The sequence below is a fragment of the Lathyrus oleraceus genome, chromosome 3 (assembly GCF_024323335.1).
Source record: "Lathyrus oleraceus cultivar Zhongwan6 chromosome 3, CAAS_Psat_ZW6_1.0, whole genome shotgun sequence".
NCBI lineage: Eukaryota > Viridiplantae > Streptophyta > Magnoliopsida > Fabales > Fabaceae > Lathyrus > Lathyrus oleraceus.
In genome coordinates this window covers 1745186-1758007 of record NC_066581.1, presented here as the reverse complement: position 1 = coordinate 1758007, position 12822 = coordinate 1745186, and positions in this window count along the sequence as shown.

Here is a 12822-nt window from a genome sequence, read left to right as displayed (position 1 = left end):
AATGAATTTTGTGTTTGGAGGCTGCAGCTAGGGTTTTCAATTGGCAGAAAAAATGATATATATCTGCTGTTTTGTGGTACTGAATCAAGGTCCATGAAAATGTGGGATAGAGTTGGTAAAAAAGTGTACTTTTGGCCAATTTTCAAGCAAGTTAGGAATGGCTGTGTGTACTGCACAAAAATGACTTTGCAACATGACCAAAATATGATTTCTGAACATATTTGAATGGCCAAATTGATTAGAAATGGCTATCTCAAAAATTCACTTTTGTACCACACTTGAAAACAATTCATGCAAGTCCAAAAATGCCATTTTGATTGGTGAAGTTTTGGTACATGAAAGTTACATTTTTGGAAAGAGGGGATCAAATGTGACTTGTGGGAAAAAACCCCACCCAAATTGGCCAAATGGTTTGAGAGATATGGCCTTTTGAAGTTCAAGAATTTTTGAAAATGAATTGATCATAATTTGCCAACCATACATGGGAATTGAGTGTTCTTGGACTTTTTGGAAATGGGAGAACAAGATCTTCAACTTTCATGTTGGGAAAAAATTCATTTGAAGCTTGTATCATGATGTAAGTTTGAGGATCAAGACTTTCCATTTTTGGTAAATTTCAGTTACAGGTCAAGTTTCCCTTTTTGGAAATTTCTGATCTGGCTTCAAATTCCTCCCTGATGGTGTTTGACATGATATATGAAGACTATATGGACATGAATGAGACCTCTCAAACCAATTTCCATCATCAAATCACTGATTAAATGGACAGTTGACCAACAGTTGACTTTTAGGGTTTCTAACTGATTGTGCATTGACTGATGACTTCTGAACATCCAATCCTTGACCAAAACACTTCAAATGGATCCCCAAGTCATGTGAACATGTTGGACCAACCCTAGGGCCTTGGCTCCTTGAGAATTGTGCTTGCTTGCTTGACTGACTGATCTCCTGACCAGTTTGACCTAATTCTCTTGATTGGCTTGCACTTGAGGCAAATAGGACAATACAATGTTATGCAGTGGGCCATGTTATGTTATGACCTAATATGAGAATGTATGTACAAGAAGTAGGTGCAAATTTGAGGTGCTACACTCCACCAACTCTGAATCCGATGTATTTGAAACTTCAGTTGATGATGACTGAGCGAGAATCTTTGACAGATGACAATTGTAGAACAAAGTCTTGTCAGGAGGCAGTTACTTGCCAAATCCCTAATTTTTGCCTAGATTGCCCCAGGGTGAGGTACTCAATCTAGCGGGATACATATTCATTTTTTATGTCTCTAACTTTTGCCTGGACCGCCCTTTCGGCTTTTAATTCCACCGAGACGCTCATTTTTTTGTCTAAGCCGCCCTTTCGGGTTTTCAAATTAGCGAGCTATTCTGTTTTTATTTTAGGCGAAGTATTTCTTGACTGCATCTAAATTCACAGGACGAGTGAAATCCTCCCCATCCATAGTTGTAAGTATCAAAGCACCGCCTGAAAAGGCTCTCTTAACAACATATGGACCTTCATAGTTTGGAGTCCACTTGCCCCTGGAATCGGGCGCGAAAGACAAAACTTTCTTGAGCACAAGGTCACCTTCTCGGAACATACGAGGCTTGACTTTCTTATCAAAGGCTTTCTTCATCCTTTGCTGATATAACTGGCCATGGCACATGGCAGTTAATCTCTTCTCTTCTATCAAATTCAGTTGGTCATAACGACTCTGAACCCATTCAGCATCAGTCAACTTGGCTTCCATCAAGACTCTCATTGATGGGATCTCCACCTCTACTGGGAGCACAACCTCCATGCCGTAAACAAGAGAGAAAGGGGTTGCCCCTGTTGAAGTACGGACAGATGTATGATAACCATGCAAGGCAAGTGGCAGCATCTCATGCCAATCTTTGTACGTAAAAACCATCTTCTGGATAATCTTCTTGATATTCTTATTAGCAACTTCAACGGCCTCATTCATCTTGGGTATATAAGGGGAAGAATTATGATGTGCAATCTTGAACTCGCTACACAGCTCTTTCATCATCTTGTTGTTCAAGTTAAATCCATTATCAGTAATGATCTTATCTGGCACACCATAATGACATATGAGTTGATTCTTGATAAACTTCACAACCACGTGCCTGGTCATGTTTGCATATGATGCCGCTTCAACCCACTTGGTGAAGTAATCAATTGCTACGAGAATAAACATGTGACCGTTGGATGCTTTTGGCTCTATCATGCCAATCATGTCAATTCCCCACATGGAGAAAGGCCATGGTGATGAAATCACATTCAGAAGTGTCGGGGGAATATGAATCTTATCTGCATAAATCTGACACTTGTGGCATTTCTTCACATACTTGCAGTAGTCAGACTCCATTGTCAACCAATAGTAGCATGCTCTCAACATCTTCCTAGCCATGGCATGTCCATTGGAATAAGTACTGAATGAACCCTCATGGACCTCAGTCATCAACAAGTCTGCTTCGTGTCTATCCACACATCTGAGCAGAACCATGTCAAAGTTCCTCTTATAAAGCACATCGCCATTGAGGTAGAAACTGCCATATAATCTCCTCAAAGTCTTCCTATCTTTCACCGATGCCTCTGGCGGGTAAATCTGACTTTGGAGAAAGCACTTGATATCATAATACCATGGCTTATCATCTCTTACTTCTTCCACTGCAAATACATGAGTTGGTATATCCAAACGCATCACATTGATATTGGGAACTTCATTCCAGAGTCTTACCACGATCATTGAAGCAAGTGTAGAAAGTGCATCTGCCATCCGATTCTCATCTCGAGGAATATAATGGAAGTTAACCTCAGTAAAGAACTTTGAAATCCTCCTTGCATAATCTCTGTATGGGATGAGGCCAGGCTGATTCGTCTCCCATTCACCCTTAATCTGATTAACAATAAGGGTCGAATCACCATAAACATCAAGATGTTTGATCCTAAGAACAATACACTCTTCCAATCCCATGATACAAGCCTCATACTCAGCCATATTATTCGTGCATTTGAATGTTAGCCTTGCCGTAAAGGGAAAATGTGTGCCCTGAGAAGTAATAATCACTGCCCCAATACCATTTCCATATTGATTTACAGCGCCATCGAACACCATGCTCCATCAGGAACCAGGTTCCGGCCCTTCATTGAGCGTAGGCTCATCACAATCTTTCATTTTCAAATACAGAATCTCCTCATCTGAGAAGTCATACTGAACTGACTGATAATCCTCAATTGGTTGATGTGCCAAGTGGTCAGCCAAAATACTACCTTTAATAGCCTTCTGAGCTCGATACTCAATATCATACTCAGATAACAACATCTGCCAACGGGTAATCCTCCCAGTTAAAGCAGGCTTCTCAAAGATGTACTTGATTGGATCCATTTTGGATATCAACCAAGTCGTATGATTTAACATATACTGGCGTAAGCGATTAGCAACCCAAGCCAAAGCACAACATATCTTCTCAAGCATCGAGTATCGAGACTCGTAATCAGTGAACTTCTTACTTAGGTAGTAGATAACATATTCTTTCTTCCCTGATTCGTCTTGCTGACCAAGGACACAATCCATAGAGTCTTCAAGAACTGTCAGATACATAATCAAGGGTCTCCCTTCCACAGGCGGAGACAAAATCGGAGGCTCGGACAGATACTCTTTAATACTGTCAAAGGCTTTTTGGCAATCCACAATCCAATCATGCCGCTGATTTTTCCAGAGGAGCTTGAATATTGGTGCACATATGGCAGTCATGTGGGATATAAATATGGAAATATAATTTAAGCGGCCAAGAAAACCTCGGACTTGCTTCTCAGTTTTGGGCGCAGGCATCTCTTGTATTGCTTTGACCTTGGTAGGATCAACCCCAATACCTCTCTCGCTGACAATAAAGCCCAATAACTTGTCGAAACGGACTCCAAATGTACATTTGTTGGGATTCAGACGAAGCTTATACTTCCTCAAACGCTAGAAAAGCTTCAACAAATGCTCTACATGTTCAACTTCCGCTCTCGAATTTGCAATCATATCATCAACATACACCTCGATCTCTTTGTGCATCATATCGTGAAACAAGGTAGTCATAGCTCGTTGATACGTGGCTCCAGCGTTCTTCAAACCGAAGGGCATCACTCGATAACAGAATGTTCCCCAAGGTGTGATGAATGTTGTCTTCTCCATATTCTCGGGTGCCATCTTAATCTGATTATATCCGGAAAATCCGTCCATAAACGAGAAGACATTGAATTTAGCTGTATTATCTACCAACATATCAATATGTGGTAGGAGAAAATCATCTTTTGGACTAGCTTTATTCAAGTCTCTATAGTCCACACACATTCGGACTTTTCCATCCTTCTTACGCACGGGCACAATATTGGCCACCCACTAAGGATATGTAGAAGTCACCAGAAACCCCGCATCAATTTGCTTTTGAACTTCCTCTTTGATCTTCACTGCCATATCAGGATGAGTTCTTCTGAGCTTCTGCTTCACAGGCACGCACTCAGGCTTCAATGGCAGGAAATGTCGTACGATATCCGTATCTAGACCAGGCATGTCTTCATATGACCAGGCAAAGACGTCGACGTATTCTCGTAGCAACTTAATCAACCCCTTCTTAACAGATTCTTCCAAGAGTGCCCCAATCTTCACCTCTCGAACACAATCCTCAGACCCCAAGTTGACTGTTTTCAGATTCTCGAGATGCGGCTGAATGATCTTCTCTTCGTGTTCAAGCAGACGGCTAATCTCGTCAGGAATCTCTTCAACATCATCTTCTTCGGCCTCAAATACAAGGAATTAAAAGTTGGTAGAAGGTGTTGGATCATTATGTTCAATGGGTTTGATCAACCTGCATAATTATTTTGGGTATAAAGAGATTTTAGAATTCAAACAAGGCAGATCATTATGCAGATGAAAAGATTGATTTTATTCTATTTTTAAGCTTTTATGTGATCACCAATTTCATGCAAAAAGCAAAAAGTGAAAATAATTGGTAAAATAAATATTTAACATGAATTTATTAAATGAAAATATCATTGTACTTATGAGCCAACAATGTCATCACTCCTCATTTTGGCATGGGAGAAGGGTTTTTGAACAAAATGAACATTACGTTGACTTATGGACGACTGTTGGAACATCAAAAGCGACCCAATTATTGCAGACCCCTCCAGGGATGACAAAGTTTCCAGAATCTTCCTCTGCATCCTCTTCCACAATAGCAGCGGCTTCCTCGTCTTGGACGGTGTGGATGAATCCACCACTCTGAAACAACCCATGATTGTTGAAAGTTCCAGAAGAGTACCCTATGCCAGCCCGGGATTTACTGTCTTCTATCTTGATCATTTGTCCTAAACCGGTAGTTGTGCCATGCTCAATGGCCAACTTCGCATCATTGTAGGACGCAAATGAAGAAGTTCCTTTTTTAGCAGGCTCAACAATAGATAAAGCTTGGAACGGCGTTCCAACTTCATCCTCAGCATCTATGTAAGAAAAGGAGGACAAATGGCTAACCAGGAGAGCCTTCTCTCCCCTTACCACCACCAGCTTCTTGTTCTTGACAAATTTTAGTTTCTGGTGTAGGGTGGATGTCACGGCACCTGCCTCGTGAATCCATGGTCTTCCCAATAGACAACTATATGATGGGTGGATATCCATGACCTGAAAAGTGATCTGGAATTCACTTGGTCCGATCTTAACTAGGAGCTCAACCTCGCCAATCACAGTTTTGCGGGATCCATCAAAAGCTTTAACCACTACTCCACTTTGCCTCATGGGAGGCTCCTGGTATGACAATCTAGCAAGAGTGGATTTCAGCAACACATTCGGTGATGATCCAGTGTCCACTAGCACATTGGACATGGCATCATCCTTACGGCTCATAGATATGTGTAGTGCCAAATTATGGTCTCTTCCCTCCTCAAGGAGATCAGCATCACAAAAACTCAAATTGTTACAAGCGATAATGTTTGCAACAATACTATCAAATTATTCTATTGTGATGTCATGATCTACATACGCCACATCCAACACCTTCTGCAGAGCTTCACGGTGTGGTTATGAGTTCATAAGCAAAGATAGCACAGAGATCTTTGATGGCGTCTGTAGAAGCTGATCTACAACGTTGTATTCGCTCCTCTTGATGAGCCTCAGCATCTCATCACAGTCTTCTTTCAAGGTGCCACTCTGGCCAACAGAGACAGGAGTTCTTACAACAGAGGCAGGTTTATTGGCAACAAGTGCCGGATTCAGAGCAATAACAGTATTCCTAATCGGGCATTCAACATAATCAGCAACATCAGCCCTCCTGGTGTCAGCTTGGGGTTTCGGTGGAGCCGAGAAAACACGACCGCTATGGGTCAGGCCGTTGACATCGGCAATATTAACAACAGAGGTTAAGGGCAGGGGCACCTCCTTCCCACCCTCCAATGCCACGACATTGTAGCGATAGGGGACATCTTTATCAAAAGAATATGGCACAGGGCCAGCTGGTTTAATAATTAAAGAGGGAGAAGCCTTCTTCTTGCTGCCATCATACCAGATGACAACAGACACTAGGATCCGAAACACCGGAGATATGACATTGACCTCATCATCAGCATCGCGATTCTGAAGTATTTCAATTACACCTTCATCCAGAATTTCTTGGATGTCTTTACGGACTTGGTGACATCCCCTCTGATTGACAGTGCAAACACGACATCTGTCATGGTCATGCTCATAGTGACTGTAATCACATAACAGTTTGTGCATCTGGACCAACGATTGTCGAATATGGCTGACATATTTGACTTTATATTTACCAGGGAAGCCCTGGACCATGTTGACAGAGGATTTACCATGCTTGGGCAATGGGTTCTTCTTTACATTAGGACTTACGTCCTCGAAACACAAGATACCACATCTCACAAGGTCTTGAACCTTGGTCTTCAGCGGGTAACAGTTCTCCACGTCATGTCCGGGGGAACTGGAAGGATAAACACAATGTAGCTCGGGCTTATACCACAACTGAGGGTTGGCAGGTATAGCCGATGGGTCTTGCGGAGTAATCAACTTCCTCTCTATCAAAGAGGGATAGAGCTCTGCATAGGTCATAGGAATAGGATCAAAGGTGACACTCTTCCTCTCATAGCTTGTACTAGTCTGATTGTTGTTTCGAGGCTGGTAGGCCTGCTGTTGAGGACGGCGTTGCGGTTGTTGATATTGTTGATGTTGCTGTTGCTGGTTATTGTTGTGCTGATAGTGCTGATTATCTCTGAAAACAGGTGCTATGTGAGCCACCTGATGCTGATTACCGACGGGACGCATGGTCTTCCTCCTTACTGAGGGTCTTCTTGGTTTAATATGGGAGGTCACAACATGTGCCTCGCCATCTTTCTTCTTTCCAAACGCCCCAAATTGTTTGGCAGAAGAGCCTTCTTCTCTGGTCAGGCGCCCTTCCCTGACTCCTTCCTCCAAACGCATCCCCATGTTCACCATCTCGGTGAAATCAGAAGGAGCGTTGGCAATCATCCGCTCATAATAAAATGAGCTCAAGATCTTCAGGAAGATCTTGGTCATCTTTTTCTCTTCCAGCGGAGGCACAATCTGGGCTGCTAACTCTCGCCACCTCTGGGCGTACTCTTTGAAAGTTTCTTTGTCCTTCTGGGACATGGCTCTCAATTGATCCCTATCGGGAGCCATATCCATATTGTACTTGTATTCCTTGATGTAGCGGGGTATTCGTTACCATTAGAGATATTGACTAAATCTAAGGTAAACCATACAAGTCGAGTCGCCACCGCACTTCTATTTATCCAAAGGAATGGTTAGAAAGAGAACAAAAACCTAAAAGTTTTATCGAATCAAAAACTAGTAAAAATGTCAGAGATCTGGGTAAGGGGGTTGGTTATGCAATGGGAAGGTTTTAAGCACCCAAAGCATCCTAGGTACTCCTAGGGAGCCCTTTTCATAAGTGTTGTTCTAGTCTAAAGGGTGTAGGTATATCTAAAGTACTATTTAATAAAAGGAAGGTTAAAAGAAAATGAAAATGACTCGCAAGGATGTCGCATCCACTGCCTACGTATCTCATATGAGTATGAGAATCAGAGTCTTCGTAGCTCGGCTACCTATGGGTTAAAGAGAAGTGTGCTCGGTAAGACGTCGCGTCTTATGCCTACGTATCTCATCTGGAATGAGAATCATAGCAAAACGTAGTTCGGCTAACTAGGGGTTAAGGATTGCCATTTGAACATGGACTTATAAAAGAGGACACCAGCTGTGTCAAAGGAGGGTGGGCAGTGTGTTCAACGTCCTAGCAGTAGGTGTCGCAGCTCGCTGGATCGAGTCTTAGGCAGTTACCTCTTTGCAATAGAACGGGCTGACATGCCACAAGATCAGAGATGCACGGAAGGTCTAAAAGTGGGGAAGCTCTGCTCTAGAGTTGTCATGCAATATGGACCTATGTGTTAGGATTTACAAAGGGGAACATCTACTTAATGTTAGCATGAAAAGAATAAGGGAATTCTACCTATGTTATCATACAAAGGGTTCTACCTAATGGGTGCTACCTAAACGGAACAAGAGTCGACGGATGGAGCGCAAAGAGGAGTTACGGATAAGGGTAAATGGCGATGCCGGAGGCAATCGAGTTACAGGTAGATGGCGATGCCTGAGGCAATCGACTTACAAGAGGATGGATGAATGCGTGCTGGTTCTGTTAAGTTTTGAAAATGATTACTCGACGTTGGATCGAGCTTTTGATCTTATTTTGAAATGGTTATCGGATGTTCGTTTTAATTCTTGTATTAACAGGTGACTAAAGAAATAAAGAAATAAATATTATACAATTTATGGGAGAGGGGTACATTTTTTATGAATGGGGATTGTTCATGACAAACAAACAATAAGAATATATGCCTCATACATCATACAAGTAGGCAACAGTTATCAATCAGATCAGATAAATAAACAATATATAATCAAACCAAATAATCAAATAATGGAGCATTTAAACAATGCATGGGAGTATGAACATGTTAAATAATCAAGCAATAGAAAGCATGAATGAGAGAAACAAGTATAAAAGATAACAGATGAATCAAACAGATAATTTAATCAGGAAATGAGGTAAGGACCAAATAAAATCAAGGTAAAAGGCCTCTAATACATGGCATATGAGATGAACAAGGGAGGATCAAAAGATCTCTTCAATTGCCATAAGAAATCCCTAAGTCAAACATCGATCATAAAGAAGTCAACTAAAAATTCAAGTCAACTTAAAAAATAACAAATAAATAGAAAATTAATCAAGAAAATTATGAAAAATTAAATTAAATAAGGTGGGGTCAGGATCATCAGCCCCCAAAAATATTTTTAAAATAACGAAAATTGGTACATAAATTAATTAAAATAAAACCGAGGTCAAACCAAAAGTCAATTAACGAGACTAGGTTAGAAATAAATCAAGAATAAATAGTAAATTTATCAAGAAAATTATGAAAAATTAAACTAAATAAGGTGGGGTCAGGACATCATCATCCCGCAGAAAGAGTTTAAAAATAACGGGAAATTGGTACATAAATTAATTAAAATAAAACCGAGGTCAAACCAAAAGTCAATTAATGAGACTAGGTTAGAAATAAATCAAGAATAAATAGTAAATTAATCAAGAAAATTATTAAAAATTAAACTAAATAAGGTGGGGTCAGGACATCATCATCCCCCAAAAATATTTTAAAAATAACGAAAATTGGTAAGTGAATTAATTAAAATAAAACAGAAGTCAAATTAAAAGTCCACCAACCAAACTAGGTCAAAAATAAATCCAAAATAAATTGAAAATGTGAAATAAAATTCCAAGAAAAGGTCAGGTTGACCATGAGATAGTGGTCAACCTTCATCCCAAAAATCAAATGCTAACAATAATTTTAAGTCATAAAAATAAAATCAGTAAAAAAAGTATGTTAAAACGGACCAGTTAGAATAGATAATTAAAATAAAATATTAATATTAAAAAAAATCGAAAATAAAAATTATATAAAATTAAATAAAATGTTAAGAAAAGTGAAAAATATTTTTGGGTAATTTTATGGACGAAGAAAATATTTTAAATAAGAAAAAGGAATACGAAAATGGAAGGATTAATGGTGATGAACATGGTAAGCAAGCGTAGATATATCAAAACATGGCCATGAAAGAGATGATTACCTAATGGACAATAGAAGTGGAATGGAATCTGATATGTGATGAAGCTTTGCCTCCTTGCCACGAAATTCCAATCCTCCTTTAGGGTTAGGGTTTCAGCTTCTTAAATAGGGTGGATTAGGTGTTCTCATGGGCTTTTTAATAAGTGATTTATCCATAAGAATAAAAGTTTGAAGTGAGGTGTAAAATGTTGTTATTTTGGGCCAAACTTAAGTGAATGAATGTCCAATTCATGGCCAAAAGAGGTAAAAAAACGTGACTGGTTTGTGCAGCATGCTTAGAAAATCTGATAGGGCCAGCCAGACCCAAAATCTGCCTAGAAAATCAAGTCATGGTGCCCACTTTAAATGAATGTATCTCTCAAACCATGGATCTAAATGAGATAATTCCAAAAGGATGTGAAATATTACATGGCAAGGTACATTTGTTGTGAAGAAAGTATTTTAAAATAATGCCTTGAAGTGCAAGAAAACTGGCCAAGAAGTCTTGACAAATTTTGAAGATTTTGGACTTAGAAATTTTTCTAAGTGTCCTAAAAAAATGTCTCACTTTGACCAAGCATAACTTTTTCAATTTTAATCAAAATGAAACAAACTTTATATCTCTAGAAAGCTATGAACAAGAGGAACAACTTTCATGTTGGAGAAAGTTTCAAACGTAGCTTTTATCTTGATGCAAAATGGGCTTAAAGTAAGTGCAACGATCATGAAAACTTGCCCTAAATAGAAAGTCAACCATTTCCAAATTAAGTAACTTTTCCAATTCCTGATTAAATGATGAATCCATGATCCAACCTTGATCAAATTTCACATGTAGGATCCCCTAGGCATGGATTTTGAGATTCCACTCTCAAAATGTCAGGAGTTGACTTTTCTGGCCCCACAGTTCACTTTTCCCAAACTGTCTGATTCTCGATTCCATTGATCAATTGAAGCACTTCTAGCTCAAATAAAGAGCTGATTTTTTGTATGTAGACCCTTGTGGACATATGGAGGGCCATGGAAAAGGGTTTCACCCAAAGAATAAAAAATAAACTGATTTTATACCAATTCCTAGTTTTAGGGCAAAATGATCAGGAACTGATTGCACTGATTGCCAATGGATCTTTCTGAGATAATTGTGAATCTTCCTAGGCCAAGATGCCTCTCTAATCATGACATGGATGAGCTCCTCTACTTCCAACCAAACATTTCCTGTTGCAGGTAGCCATGAAAACCTAATTTCTGATTAAATCCAGATGAACACTCTGATAGCTTTGAATCCTTCACTGATGAACTGAGGACCATAATAAGATACTTGGACCCCCCCCCTGAGACCCTTGAGACTTGTATACTTAGAAAATGAAGTCCAATTCTCAATCTTGCTTTGTGTGGGCTCCTCCTGTTAAGGAGTGATCAATCAAAACCTGATCTCCATGTCACTAATGCAGTATGCAATGAGTATGACCTAATATGATGCTAATGAAGTGTAAAACATAATCCCATGCTTCCAGGAAAAATGAAGGGTAAATTTTGGGGTATTACAGCTGCCCCTATTCAATCAACTGGAAATCCGAAAGGAAGATAGCAACGACTTTCGCACTTTCGAGGTATCAAGTGATTGAATACGATAAAAGCCCGAAAATTTACATTGAAGTGAAAAAATGAAGTAATAATGCCTGTCAAAATCGCCCAAGAGGTGGTCTTGAAAAAGAATCCGTCTGGTACGGTGAGATTCGGTCTGAACACAGAAACAAGGAATGTTAGCTTGAATACCAAAATAAATGGTAACACGGAAATACCCATGGCCTGAATGCCGCTCACCAATCTGAATACTGGAAATGACTTCGATCTGAGCATCAGACGATATTAGATTATCAAACATCGGTCTGAACACCGGGAAACTGGCATGAATGCCACTTCGGTCTGAATACCGGAAAACTGGCCTGAATGCCACAAGTTGCATCGACCTGAATGTCGGAAACTTCTTCGATCTGAACATCGGAAAACTGGCCTGAATGCCACTTCGGTCTGAATACCGGAAACTTGGCCTGAATGCCACAAGTTGCGTCGACCTGAACGTCGGAAACTTCTTTGATCTGAACATCGGAAAACTAGCCTGAATGTCACTTCGGTTTGAATACCAGAAACTTTCATGCCTGTCAGCATCGGCAGAAATAGGGAAAATGATAATTGAGGCGGCGCGTGGGCCAATTACCCCTGTTGGGAATAATAAAGATAAGTCATGAACGAACTTCAGTCTGAGGATTGGAAACTAACTTCTGGCTTATCGCTTGGGATACCGAGAATGTTTTATGCTTCACATGCGTATGTTTGAATTTTTCAATGGCGTAATTCTCCATGAAAATGGAAATGCTACGCAATTTGGGAGGATGCAATGCAATATGATTCTACATGCAGGGATGCGAAATGCTTGATTAGAGAGAACACCAAGCTGAGGCAAGGAATTCTACTAGGGAAATGATCACAATCTTCTGGACCCTGGCAAGGCTGTTGGAGATGCACAACACAAAGAACTCCGTGGGGAAATGACCCGCCACATGGTGTTCTGGCAAATAACAAAATACCGAGGCTCTGACTGGGGAGAGAATGGCACTGAAAACTTGTTGCTGAGGAAAGCGACAGTGGTTCTGG